Consider the following 13,623-nt stretch of genomic DNA (forward strand, 5'->3'; position numbering starts at 1 on the left):
TCCCATCACACATGTTCCTTCATACAGATGTGCATAATTTGCCAAACAAAAACAACAGCAAAAGAGAAAAAAAGCATTTGAAAATTATTGGTCTTAGCCTTGACTTATTAAAGCTCTTAGAGCTTTCCAGGTGCCTCAGTGGCAAAGAATCCACCTGCCAAGCAGGAGACACAGGTTGGAACCCTGGGTTGGGAAGATCCCCTGGAGAAGGAAATGGTGACCCATTCCAGGTTTCTTGCCTGGGGAATCCCAAGAACTGAGGAGCCTGGCGGGCTACAGTCTTCGGGGTCACAAAGAGTCGGACACAACTTAGTGACTAAGCAGCAGCAACAGCATGATGGCTCTTACACTTTAATAAGAAAAAAGAAGAAATATCAAATCAATCAAAACTTGGGGAAAAAAAGGAAATTAGAATGCCAGCAATCATATGAAGAGATGTTCAATAATATTAGAAACATAGACATTCAGATTTAAAAAGCAATGTTACCTTTTTTTTTTTCTATTTTAATGTTGAGGATTTTATAAAAATGAAAATTTCTGGATTTGGCTCAAGCTCAGTGAACCTGGCACTTTCTGCTGTGTCTGGTATAAGTGTAAATTTAGGTAACATTTCTCAAGGCATTTTGGCAATAAGAATTAGATTCCTTTAACATGTACAAATATTTTATATCATTGTTATGATTTGTATCACTTGTAATATTTTAAAACTGAAACAAACTAAATGACAACAGGATAATGGTACATAAATCATGGACCATCATATTGTGAAATATTATTAATTAAAGGTGATTGTATACTTAGGAAAATGTCCACAGTATTATTTTTTAATAAAAATAGTATTTAATTATAAGCATTCAGAATGTCAGCAAAACAGCTGCAACTTTTTTCTTTTTTTCAATTACAGAATGGTATTCAATTAACAGAAGAAAAATTATTCATATAAGCTTCATCAGAGACAACTGAAGATGAAAAAACTACCGTCCCCATATGTAACTAATGCGTACTGTACACCACCAAGAACGAGCTCTAAAGCTCCATATACACTGCGCCAGGCAAGGTGCTATGGAAAATACGGCAAGGACAGGGCTATCTCAAGACACACTTGGTAGTGTGTTAACTATACAAAAAAAGACACTGTACAGTTTAAAAACAAATCTTAGCACAGCCTTACATTTCAGTTTTTTTCTTTAAAAGGAGTGAGTTGATTATGGGGGGTTAAATGTTTTATAGACAATGAAAAAAAGCAATTGCATGAGCACCAACTTATTCACCATCTTCTTCCTCTTCGTCTTCTTCCTCCCCCTGATCCTCCCCCTGGTCCTCCTCTTCCTCCTCTCCCCAACTTTTTTCAGCCCTGAGGACTTTCCTCCACTCCCCTCCTCCCGCCCCTCCTTTTTTTTTTTTTTTTGCTGTGTCCGGTTTCCCTTTAGCTCCGTAGGCAGCAATATCCTTTTCGACTTTTCCTTCAGGTTTGCAGCCTTTTTCTCATAAGGCTGCTTGTCATCTGTCAGTATCAGCATCAGTTCAGTCGCTCAGTCGTGTCTGACTCCCTGCGACCCCATGAACTGCAGCACGCCAGGCCTCCCTGTCCATCACCAACTCCCGGAGTCTACTCAAAGTCATGTCCGTCGAGTCGGTGATGCCATCCAACCATCTCATCCTCTGCCGTCCCCTTCTCCTCCTGCCTTCAGTCTTTCCCAGCATCAGGGTCTTTTCCAACGAGTCCGCTCTTGGCATCAGGTGGCCAAGGTGTTGGAGCTTCAGCTTCAGCATCAGCCCTTCCATCTGCAGCAGTGTTATTCCACATTTCTCCCCGTTTCTTTGCAACGCCACCAATGGCGTTGCAAAGATGTTCTCCTTTGCTTTTTGGATAATGCTCAGAACAAAAAAAAAAGGCTGAAGGAGGCCTCTTGGGTGCACCAGGATCCTGAACTTCTTTTCCGTTCCCCCTGTAGCAGGGTATACATTTTCTTTTCTCTTGTAACCGGCCTGGGCTGCCTTTGCCACGTCTTCGAATTTTCCCTTCTCTTTAGCAGACGCTGTCTTCCACCTCCAGAGCACTTCTCAGAAGACTCCGGGACGCTGACTGAAGCATCTGGATGCTTCTCTTGTGCTCCTCCCGGCGAGTTTGCACAAAGAATGCATATGATGGCATTTTGCCCCCGGGCTTCTTAGCGCGTGTTTATTTTTGCTCTGCGAGGTACGGAGCTGCCAGGTGCCGGCGGGCCCTTGCTTGCCCCTCCGCTGGAGCTATGGCGCTCAGTGTGCTGCCGCGGCGCCAAAATGTATTATTTCGTTTACACATAATTCAGTCTTGCTTGTACGATAAAGCTTGATTTTATCCCCCTTGATTTTGGCGCCAAAAATGTATTATAATTTCGTATTATATATGTATTATATATTTACAAATAGTCCAGTCTTGTTTGTATGATAAAGCTTGATTTTTATCTTGCTTGTATGATAAAGTTTTATCTTTATATATAAAGATATATCAATATAGATATATATTGAGATATATCAATATATTTACATATATATATGTATGTATAGTAAAAGAGAAGAAAGACAACAAGGATTTTAAACTAAGTCTCAATCAATAGTGATTATCTGTATGCAGAAGGATCCTCGTTGATTTTTCTGTGTTTTCACTGTATTATCCAAATTTTCTAGAATGTACATTATTTAAGAGAAGAGAAAAGCAGAAATGATTTTGAAATGATAACATACACTGCTCTCACATGGATAAATACACAGGGTTGACTGATAACTGGAATATAGCAAAAGGTCAGTGTTCAACTATTCCCACCTCTCTTATTATTTTGTTGCTGTTGGGACAATATTTGTTATTTTCCCCCTCTCATATAGACCTATTGTTTTGAAATGTTTCCTCTCCCGAACAAACTGAAATAAAGATTAATGAATCTGCTTCGTCAATTGTCTTCAAAATGTTGTATTTGCCAATCACAGCTGAGGAAATAGTTGTGAGCACGCCGAGTTAATATAATTTCACAAAAAATCAAACATACTCTGTTGAAGTCACCGGGCAGCTTGTTGCAGGAAAATATTTCCAGGCTGTCCCAAGGTCAGACTGAAATCATGAAGGCCACGTCCTGAGATGAGCATTTTTGTCTGGAGTAACTAAATTGTTTAAAAACCTGGTAACTTCTATTGACTATCTCCCAACATTTTATTCTGCTTTCTAGATAATTTCTTCCACTTTATTTTCTATGAAATTTTTACATTTTATCTCCTCCCCACCCCCCACCCCCCCGACCAAAGAAACCTATTTCTTTTTTTCTGTTTTTTGTTTTATGGTTTTAACTCCTCTGCTTTCTATTTCATGAATGTATGTAAATCCCATTGACTTTCTGGAAAAAATGATAGCTTTGTTTCATTTTTTTTTTTAATCTCTCAGTCATGTCCCACTCTTTGGGACCCCACGGACTATACAGTCCATGGAATTCTCCAGGCCAGAATACTGGAGTGGAGATTCCCTTCTCCAGGGGATCTTCCCAACCCAGGGATCAAACCCAGGTCTCCCATATTGCAGGCAGATTCTTGACCAACTGAGCCACAAGGGAAGCCCAAGGTTCTATTTTAAAGGTTTCTTCACATATGTTGTGATCCTAGCTGACCTTGTTTTTAGCCTTTTAAAAGTGTTCCTTGAGAATAGTGTATATTCAGTAATGTGCATTGATAGTAAATATACGTGATGAATTTTTACACATGTAAGAACTCAAGTAACCAACAGATGGCCAAGATAACATCATAGCATTGCAAATAAGACTCCCAGAGAGGTGATCACTATTGTAACTTCAATGCCATAAATGTATGTGTGGCCTGTACTTAAACCTCATGTAAATTGAATTACGTAGTATATATGTTTTTACACCTGCCTTTCACTAAAATACTGCCTGGCAGATTTATCCATGTTGTTGTACACAGTAGTAGTTTATTCTTTTTTAAAACTTAAAAAAAAAGAATGTTTGCTATTCCACCATGTAAATATACTACACTTTCTTTATCCATTTTCCCACTGATGGATATCCTGATTATTTCCAACTTGAAGCTATTATATATAAAGTTATTGTTAATATTTTTTACATATGTTTTGGTATACATATAAACTCATTTCTCTTGAGTATACATCTAGGACTAGAATTGCTGACTTGTACAATAGTTATATATTTAGACTTAGCAGATACTGCCAAGCAGTTCTCCCAAGTGGTTACATCAATTTCTACTCACATCAACTAGCAATATATGAGTTTAAATTGCTCATAAGTCTCACCCAAATTTAATATAGTCACTCTTCTTAATTTTAGCCATTCTGGAAGTTTACCAGTGATATTCCATTGTCATTTTAAATTATGTATCCTTGATGTCTAGTGATGTTGACTTTTTTTTCTCCTATGCTTATTGGACATTTGGGGCTTCGCTGGTAGCTCAGACAGTAAAGAATCTGCCTGCAATGCAGGAGACCTGGGTTCGATCCCTGGATCAGGAACATCCCCTGGAGAAGGGAATGGCAACCCACTACCCACTCCAGTATTCTTGCCTAAAGAATTTCATGGACAGTAGAGCCTGGTGGGCTACAGTCCGTGGGGTCACAAAGAGTCAGACATGATTGGACATGTGGATGCACTCTTTTGCGTTGCTTATTTTCAAGTATTTCAGTTAATTTTTACAAGTTGGGTTGTCTTGTCTCTTGTTTATTTCAAGGAATGCTTTTCATATTCTCATAAGTATTTTGTCATTTATCTGTAGTACAGATTTATATTGCATTTTCTGTTTGTATCTTTATCTTTCAGTTTCTTAATGTTGCATTTTGTGAACCAAGTTCCTTAATTTTGATGAAATCCAGTGTATCCGTTTGCCCTTTTATGACAGAGCGTTTTGTGCCCCTTGAGAAAGCTCTGCTACTTTAAGGTCCTGAGGATATTTTCCTGTGATTTCTTCTAAAAGCTTTATCATTTTATATTTGGGTCTATGATCCATATTTATAATTTTGTGTATGGGGTAAGGTAGAAGTCAAGGTTCTTTTTTAAAATATGGATATTCAGATGAAATTTTCAAGTCTCCATTGGTCTTCTGCACACACTGGCATTCAGTGAAAAATGAGACACAGAGAAAGCAAGAGAAACGCAACCTATTGGTAAGAGATAAAGCAGTCAGTAGAAACAGATATCAAGAAAGAGGCAGTAAAACCTGATTTTAAGCACTTTGCTTACGTGGGTAACTGATAAACAGGCATCACTGTGTGGGGGTTTGTTGGCTCTCTGGCTTTTTTGTGGGAACCCATAAGGCCAGGTGTTGTGAGTATTTTTTCAAGGACACTCACTTTCTACCACAAAGCCTCCTCCAATCTTCTGATCCACTTGGATGTTTAGCATCTCCTTTCATCTGATGTGACAGAGGGGAGACTGTGGCCTAAGGACGTTCTCGATGGTCTGTCACGCATCATTCAGGCCTCCTGCTCACTCCCTCTCCCACCGAGCTTCTGAGGGGGTCGTGTGGGGCAGTTTGCCCTGCTCGTCCCTGGTATTCCCCTCTCGCAGCTGCGGGAGTGAGATTCTCCGGGTTGACTTACAAGTTTCTGTCACTTAACAGCTCCCTAACTAACCTATCACATCAGAAGCATCACCTGTTACATGGAGATAGCAATACTACTCAACTTTATAGCATTGTTGTGAGAGCTTCCTGAATTAAACTATGCGGAACTTTTATGTTGATACTTAACACATAATAAATGCTCAAAAATCATTAGCTATTGTTAGCTTCCTCCATTCAAATCACTCAGTTACTGCCGTATTTGCTCTCATCTTCAAAAGCAATCTGCATAGCCAAGGAATGTCTCCTTGGCTACTCTCCTTTCTTACATTCTCTGTTCTTTTAAACTTCTTTCTTGTAATTTTCACAAGATTTATGGAGGTGCTTGATGTAAAAGCATGTTCAATCCACATAGTTAAAACTCACCCAACTGACATTCAAAAGTTTAATTTGCTGCACAGACTCTCTTTATAATTTTTCTAGATCATGACTGTATAATCACTGAGCTAGCTGATTCTAGCTCAAAGATTCCTAGCTCTAAGACTCTTTTCAGCTCAAAATTTCATGAACTGATGGCATCAAAAACTGTGCCCACAGAAACAGTAGATTCCATCTCTTTAAAGAAAGCGCAAGTTATTTTTTTCTCGTTTTCCCAGGGTACTCATTTTCCTACCTGATTGGATATTGGTTGGTTGATTGACAGGTGTGAAAAATACTTTAGGGCAGCTCTTTGGAAAGGACATGGAAAGCTATATAAAATCCTTGATCAAATTTAAATACCCTTAAGCAACCTCCATTAACCTTGAACACCCCAAGCTGTTCCCCTAGGCCCTACAACTTACTCAAATCTCAAACCAAATTTAGTGTTGGAATGAGCCCATCTACATAGAAAGTATGAATCCCCTATTGTTTGAATGGATGAAAAAAAATGTTTGAATAAAATGATTTCTATAAATTTACTTATGGCATTAGCACCATATTGCATATCTGTATCCTTTATACTGAATAAGCTATAGTAAGCACTATATTAGAAGATCGTATTATTTTACTCATGTACAATAAATATAATATTCACAAAGTGAAGGAGCACTTAGGTTTACAGTTTGTTGCTCCTCTGTCAGTTGAAAAGCAGTAGGTTATTGAGTTTTCACATTGTTTTATCAGTGAATGACATAAAATGTAAGGATCTTTATTAATTGTTTCCCATAAATACACTGTGACTGTGTCATGAGCTCGTGTGTGTGTGTGTGTGTGTATACTTGTGTGTATGTGTGAAAGAGAGAGAGAGAGTCAGCCTATCCAAAAAGACCCAGACTCAGCTGGGTTTAATCATTTAAATGTAGGTTGTACCCATTTAAAATTAAATTCAGACAGTTTTAAGGTGGATTGGGGACGCACAGAACAGAATCATGGAAAAAGGACATATGTATACGCCGGGGCCTCCCTAGCTGTTAGCTGTTTCAGACTGTGAAGGGATATCCCAAGAGAAGCGAAGGAGGCCCCATCACTTGAATCATTTAAAATTGGACTGGACTGAGCTCGGGAGAATATCCCGTGGGGAGTAATCATGCTTTGACAGAGAAAGACTGAGAGATCTTTCCCAATTCTAATTGCCATGATCCTGTGTAATTCAATTTGAAATGGTCTTGCTATTCTAATTCACAAAGATCCTATTTTTACTAACTCTTTCTTTTTCATAATCCTGCTTCTGATATCACTACTCCTTTAAACAGAAAAAGAAACCCTCAAGCTCGGTTCCTAAGTATTCATTGAATTACACTCCTTATTTCCTTTTTTTTCCTCCCCTCCAGACAGACTATTTTGCAGACGCAGGCAATGCACTCAGGGCAGGGCAGACAGTGATTATCATCACCCCCTGCTTTCATCCATTAGAGCTGGGCGTTAGCAGGTAAGGGTGAGGGGCTGACAAAGAGGTTTTCAAAACTGGTCAGCATAAATGCTTCCAGGAGGCCAATTCAGGATAATCTATTGAAATATGGATCAGAAATATGGCCAGCCAAGGCTGAATACCTCTATCTGTTGCATTTAAGCCAAAGCAATAGAAAGCTTTCATGGGAGAAAAATAACAAAAGCCATAATTACATGTGGAGAATTGTCTGTTCACATCATCTGGGGGTTAATTTTGTGAAATGGTTGCCATTCTGTCTGGGTCCAGCATCTGTCTCAGTCATTTTATTTGTTTTGAGATGCTGCAGGGGTGAGATCCCTGGAGACTCGAGTCCAGGAGGCCTTCTGGTTTCCAGGAGCCAATTTGTGACAAGATCAAAGGGGTCCATGGTCCCAAGAGACCAAGTTACACTTTGGAATTTACAGGTGTACCTCATTTTACGCAGCCCTTCTACACTGGAAACACACTGGAAAGTAACTTTTAGTGAATTGAATTTTATTAACCCACTAATCCTTTTAATTGGTAGTGGCCCCTGATCATTTAATTGATCAAAATTGAAGTGGAGCCATAAAATAAATCTTGTTAAAAGTTAAGAATGCTTTGCTGATGTAACTATCAGTGTTTTATGGCAGGTTTTTTTTTCCCCCATGTAATTTTTATTCGATAATTTGGGAAGTGGAGAAGTAAAACAAACAAAAAAATCATTTTGAAAGCTTGAAGTAAAATTTCCAAACACTTAGAAAACAGTAATTACAATGCCTTAAAATTCAAATACATAGATAATGCTTAAATTATGAGTGATAAAAATTGCCCCACTCTGCTTTATTTGGGGATAGTTCAAGCAAACAGACAAGTATAAAGAGTAAGACAGTAAGCACTCACCACCAGCACTCAGAATTTTAAGATACTAACAGGTTTTCTTTATTGTTCAAAAATAAACATAGGTACATACACTCAAAGAAGGTTTAAACCACTTTCCGGTGTTACTTCCCTCTGTTGCTCTCTGAGATAGCTTCTACCCCAAAGCAGGCATATACCCTGCCCATCCATTGTCTGTGTTTTTACTAAATGTATATTTTACCAATTTTTACTTACTTATTTTTGTAAGTTCTTAAAATGTTCGTAATTGATATCACGTGTCAGTCTTGCTTCTTTCACTCACTATTTTGTTTTGGGTTCTTTCTGTATCAGTCCATGTAGATCAAGGTTTAAATAAATGTAATCAGTATGGGACATGCCATAGCTATTTACTTATTCATTTTTCTATTGATGTGCATTTATGTGGCTTCCAATATTTCACTTTTATAGGCTATGCAGACTGTCTCCTTTTGTATAAATGTTCACGTTTCTTTCAAGTCTATCACAGCAATTGGAGTTTCTGAGTCTGGAAAACGTGCATCTTTATGAACACCACCAGATTGCTCGCCAAGTCTGTATTCTCACCAGTAATTTATATTCTCATTGTAATAATGCGGTCAGATTCATCAACCTTTTTCTTTACATCTTTGACTTGCTGAGCTTGGTTTAAGAATTTCTTCCCTCTCTGCATCATAAAAAGGTATAGTTAGTTGTGTGTTCACATTTGTGTCTTTAATTCATTTGGATTTTTTTTTTTTTTGAAGTATGATGTAAGGTCGGGTTCTAATTATATAGTTTTCCATGGGCAGTGAAGCTACTTACAATGCCTCCTGGTTTCTAAGGTCACCTCTGCTTACACTGAGGTCTTATGTAGGAGTAGGTATTTCCATTAAGTGATAGGTCTGGCTTCTTTTCCATTCGCTGCTATGTTGACCTTCCCCTAACACCACATTATTTTACTCGATACAGTGTACACTGTAGTAATTCATGATATCTAATGAGGCAAGTCTTTCCTTCATATTTCCTTCTTCAAATTTGTCTTGGTTATCCTTGGAACTTTATGCTCTTATATGAATTTTATAGTCAGTTTTTGGAAATCTTTAATATGATAAAGTGGTAATTAAAATGTGTGATACAATCCATTCTACTTATATCAAATCACTAAATCTAATTTATTGCTCATTAGTCAATATTAAAGATCTCCTGCCATGTCTTGACACTTAACTTCTTTGAAAAATTAGCTTATCATGTTCCCTTTCTTCTACAAATAATTACTTTCCCTCACTTTCAGTAATTTTCATGTTATTCCCATTGTCCCAACTCATGGGCTCTTAATATCCATTCCTGCACCAGGTTAACTGATGTAATTCCCTTCCCGTTGTCCTGCTGTGACAGTATTTTGTAAACATAACTCTTTCTCTGACTTGATCCTCCTCTATTTTCCTCTCCAGTAAATTCTAGAAATAGCTTGTAGAGCAACTGTTTTCCTGCTTTAATCATGCCTCTTGTATGCCAAAGGACTTAGACTCTTATTTGCCACCGTCTTGAGTGACCCTCTGAACCCATGGATCCATTTCACAGGTGAACAACTTAAGTCCCAAAGAGGCCTTGTCCTGCCCAGAGTCACTCAGTTAGCTAGCAGAGGAATTGGGACTCTAAAGGTAAAAACGTAATTTAGAGCCCAGGTTCACTGACTCCTGAACCCACTGTCTTTCTGTCATCTGCTCTCCTCCCGCAAACCTTCAGATATTATTCCCTAACTGATATTACACTGCATTAATTTTACTTCATGTAAATCTCCCAAGGGAACTTCCCTATCTTAGTCAAAATGTGCCTCGTTCTTTCCCACTACTTTGGAAACACCAGCTTTCACCTTGAAACCCAGTCTCCCTACTTTTCACTGAGATATCTCACCTTCTTGGAAACAAGTCTCTTTTTCAGACTGTATAACTACAGCTACTACTAAGTGAAAGTGTTAGTCAGTCAGTCGTGCCTGACTCTGCGACCCCATGGACTGTAGCCCACCAGGCTGCTCTGCCCGTGGGATTCTCCAGGCAAGAACACCGGAGTGGGTTGCCATTCCCTTCTCCAGGAGATCTTCCTGACCCAGGGGTCAAACCCGGGTCTCATGCATTGCAAGTGGATTCTTTACCACTGAGTCAGCAGGGAAGCCCTACTACTATGCTGTTGCTATTACCACTCTTAACGGCAGTGATGAAACCATCACTTACTGCACTCTTACCATGAATCTAGCTCTTGAACGACGTGACCTCTCCTTTCTTCACTCCACAGATGCAAGATTGGAAACCCAGAGACATGAAGCAACCTGTCTGGGATTCTACAGTCTGGAGTAGAACCCAAGTCTCTAGGACTCCAAAGCCCACGAGTTTTGCACTTCGTTCTGTTCCCCCCAGCTCTAAGTATTTGCCGCTTTTCAGCACAGCTGTCGTTCAGTAGTTAAGTCACGTCTGACTCTTTCTAACCCTGCGGACTGCAGCAGTCCAGGCTTCCCCGTCCTTCACTATTGCCCGGAGTTTGCTCAAAGTCAACTCATGTCCACTGAGTCAACGATGCCACCCAACCATCTCATCCTCTGTTGTCCCCTTCTCCTCCTGCCCTCAATCTTTCCCAGCATCAGGGTCTTTTCCAGTGAGCTGGCTCTTCGAATCAGGTGGCCAGAGTACTGGCGCTTCAGCATCAGTCCTTCCAATGAATATTCAAGACTGATTTCCTTTAGGATGGACTGGTTGGATCTCCCTGCTGTCCAGGGGACTCTCGGGAGTATTTTCCAGCACTAGCTTTCTCTTACATCCAATTGCACTTACTCTTGGCTGCGCTGAGTATTTTTAATGTGGTCATAAAAGTAGGTTCTATCCTTTCAACCACATGTGTATCCTCTGAATAAAGGACCATTTAAGACTTTAGATTGCTCTTTCCCCTCAGAGCCTCTAGTATGAAGTTCTGCTCTGAGTCTTCCCATGACAGATGACATCTAATTAGCCTGGAGAATCTCTGACAACCATCCAAGAAGCTTCTGTGTTGAAAAACGTCCCACTGTTGCAGAGATTAGAACTGGGACCAATAGTCTTTATGACAGGGTGAATAGAATGCCACTGAGAAAACAAATTTACTATATTTCAGCACAACAGCTTGTTTGCTGTTGCATAGATCAAGTCCAACAAAAAGCTCTTTGATTCATCATAACTGCTTTTCCAGTGAGTACTGTATGTCGTTAACCAGAAATAAATTTGGCCTGTCACGGAGAATGTATTATAAACAATTGTGAGTGAATTTTACTTCAAAAGTTATTTCATGAAGGAAAAACGTAAAGGCATGTGAAATCACTGACAAGAAGAGAATGCATAAATATAATGCAATTTGAGGTCCACTGTTCACAGCACTTAGACAGTACTTGCCAGGAGTTTGGATGAGAGTGGTCATTGGCCACGCTCAAACAAGGCAGGAAGTCCTTTCTCTCCCCTACTTCATCATGAGCAATTATCTTCCAGCAGTAAATAAGCAAGTAGCAGAACGATACTCAAAAGTCCTATTTAAAAGACATTTACAGAATTTTAACTGTCTCGGGGCTTTTATTATAAAATTTACAAAACAGATTTTCAAATTTAGTAAACCTTGTCTTTATAGCAGTTTAAAGTTTACAAGGACAGTTCGCAGAAAATACAGAGTTCCCTCACGCCCCCTCTGCCCACATCCCTCCACTCCATCCTATTATTAACATCTTGCATTAGTGTGGTGTATACGATACAACCAATGACTCAATATTGATACACTATTGTTAACTAAACCATCCTTTACGTTGGTGCTCATTCTGTGTGCTGTACCTTCCACAGCTTTTGACAGATGCAGAGTGATACGTACCCACCAGTACATTATCATCCCTATTTTAAGGTAACAAACCATGAAAAGACTAGGGGGTGCCGTTTTGAAACATCTAACATGAAACAAATTACATGAACTAAAACTCAACCAAAAACTTAGTGAACTTATTCTTTACAGTTCCTCCCAGACAGAAAAGCAACAGAGTAAAAATTAAGTAGTCTTGTCTTTGAAAATTGTTAGTTATTTTGATAAACAGTGCTGTCAAAAACAGCAAATGCAAACCGCACATTCTCTAGCTCATTCTCTTTCATGTACTGCGCTCATGGTTTGGTGTGAATACTTCATGCTTAAAGTATGTCTTCCCTTGAGGCTCACAGAGCCATTTAATTTCTGTTCTGGCATTTGGCCTGTTGTGTTTATGAGGTTCTATTGAGAAATGGAATTGATGATTTCTTCCATAACCACAAAGAAAAAAAATCGAGATTTACTGATTTCAAACCACTATTATAACCTTTCATGTTTTTCTGGAAAAATGTTTTCTCTCCAAAATGGGGGGGGAAAAAAAAGAAAGAAAGGATTTCCTATTAAATGTCTAACTGGTTGGTATCATCCCGTTCTTCAAGATGTTGAAAATTCGCCTCACACTTGGCCAGATGAAGGCTGGAGGTCCCCACAAGTAGTCTGGGATCTACCAGATGTTGCTGCCTGGCCTGACAGGTCTCTGTTGGTTCCTGCTTGTCGCGGCATCGTTGTCAAGAAGAGTGGATTTCACATCCAGGGTTGACCCCTCTTGCCCCCGCCCCCAGCAACTTCCTTGTCAGTGCGCATTCACTGCTCTTGCCTCAAAGACCTCTCTCCCCAAGCCCCACTGAAGTGCCCGGAGGACTTAGATGAAATCAGTGGTGATGCTTTTCCCCTTTGTGTGAAATGCCATTTTAAGATTTTCATAGAATCAGAATCCAAGTTGTGATGTACATTTCCTCTTGAGCAATGGTTCTTAATCGGGGGCAAATTTGGTGGTGTCTGGAAATACTTTTTTGTTTTTACGAGCTGGGGCGGGTACTGCTGGCATCTAGCGGGTAGAGGTCACGGGTGCTGCAAAACAGACCACAGTGCACAGGACAACCCCCTACACACACTTACGCACACACACACACTCACACACGCATCAAAAGATAATGGGACTCAAAACGTCAGCTGCACACACTGAGGTTGAGAAACCCCCCTCTAGCATTTCACTCAGTTGAACCATTTTTGCCATCCCACGTTGAAATACTTTGCATTTCAACGTATTACATTTGTTGAAGTGTTAAAGCATGGCATCCTGATTTCTTTGAAAGAAAAAATAATGTCCAGTAACAGAGGAAAATAATATGCTTTCCTCTCACCTTGCTCAAAAATAAAGCTACAGTATTTGCAAAGTAGATAACCTTAGTCGTCACTCAAAATGTAAACTCCATAAGGGA

General features: G+C 39.5%; 1 pseudogene; it reads right to left on the reverse strand.

Moving 5' to 3' along the window:
- Positions 1-1,233: 1,233 nt before the first annotated feature.
- On the reverse strand, positions 1,234-12,904 carry LOC104991364 (annotated as a pseudogene).
- Between the last annotated feature and the right edge of the window lie 719 nt (positions 12,905-13,623).

This window comes from Bison bison, unplaced genomic scaffold (assembly GCF_000754665.1).
Source record: "Bison bison bison isolate TAMUID 2011002044 unplaced genomic scaffold, Bison_UMD1.0 scf7180017864189, whole genome shotgun sequence".
NCBI classification, from domain to species: Eukaryota; Metazoa; Chordata; class Mammalia; order Artiodactyla; family Bovidae; genus Bison; species Bison bison.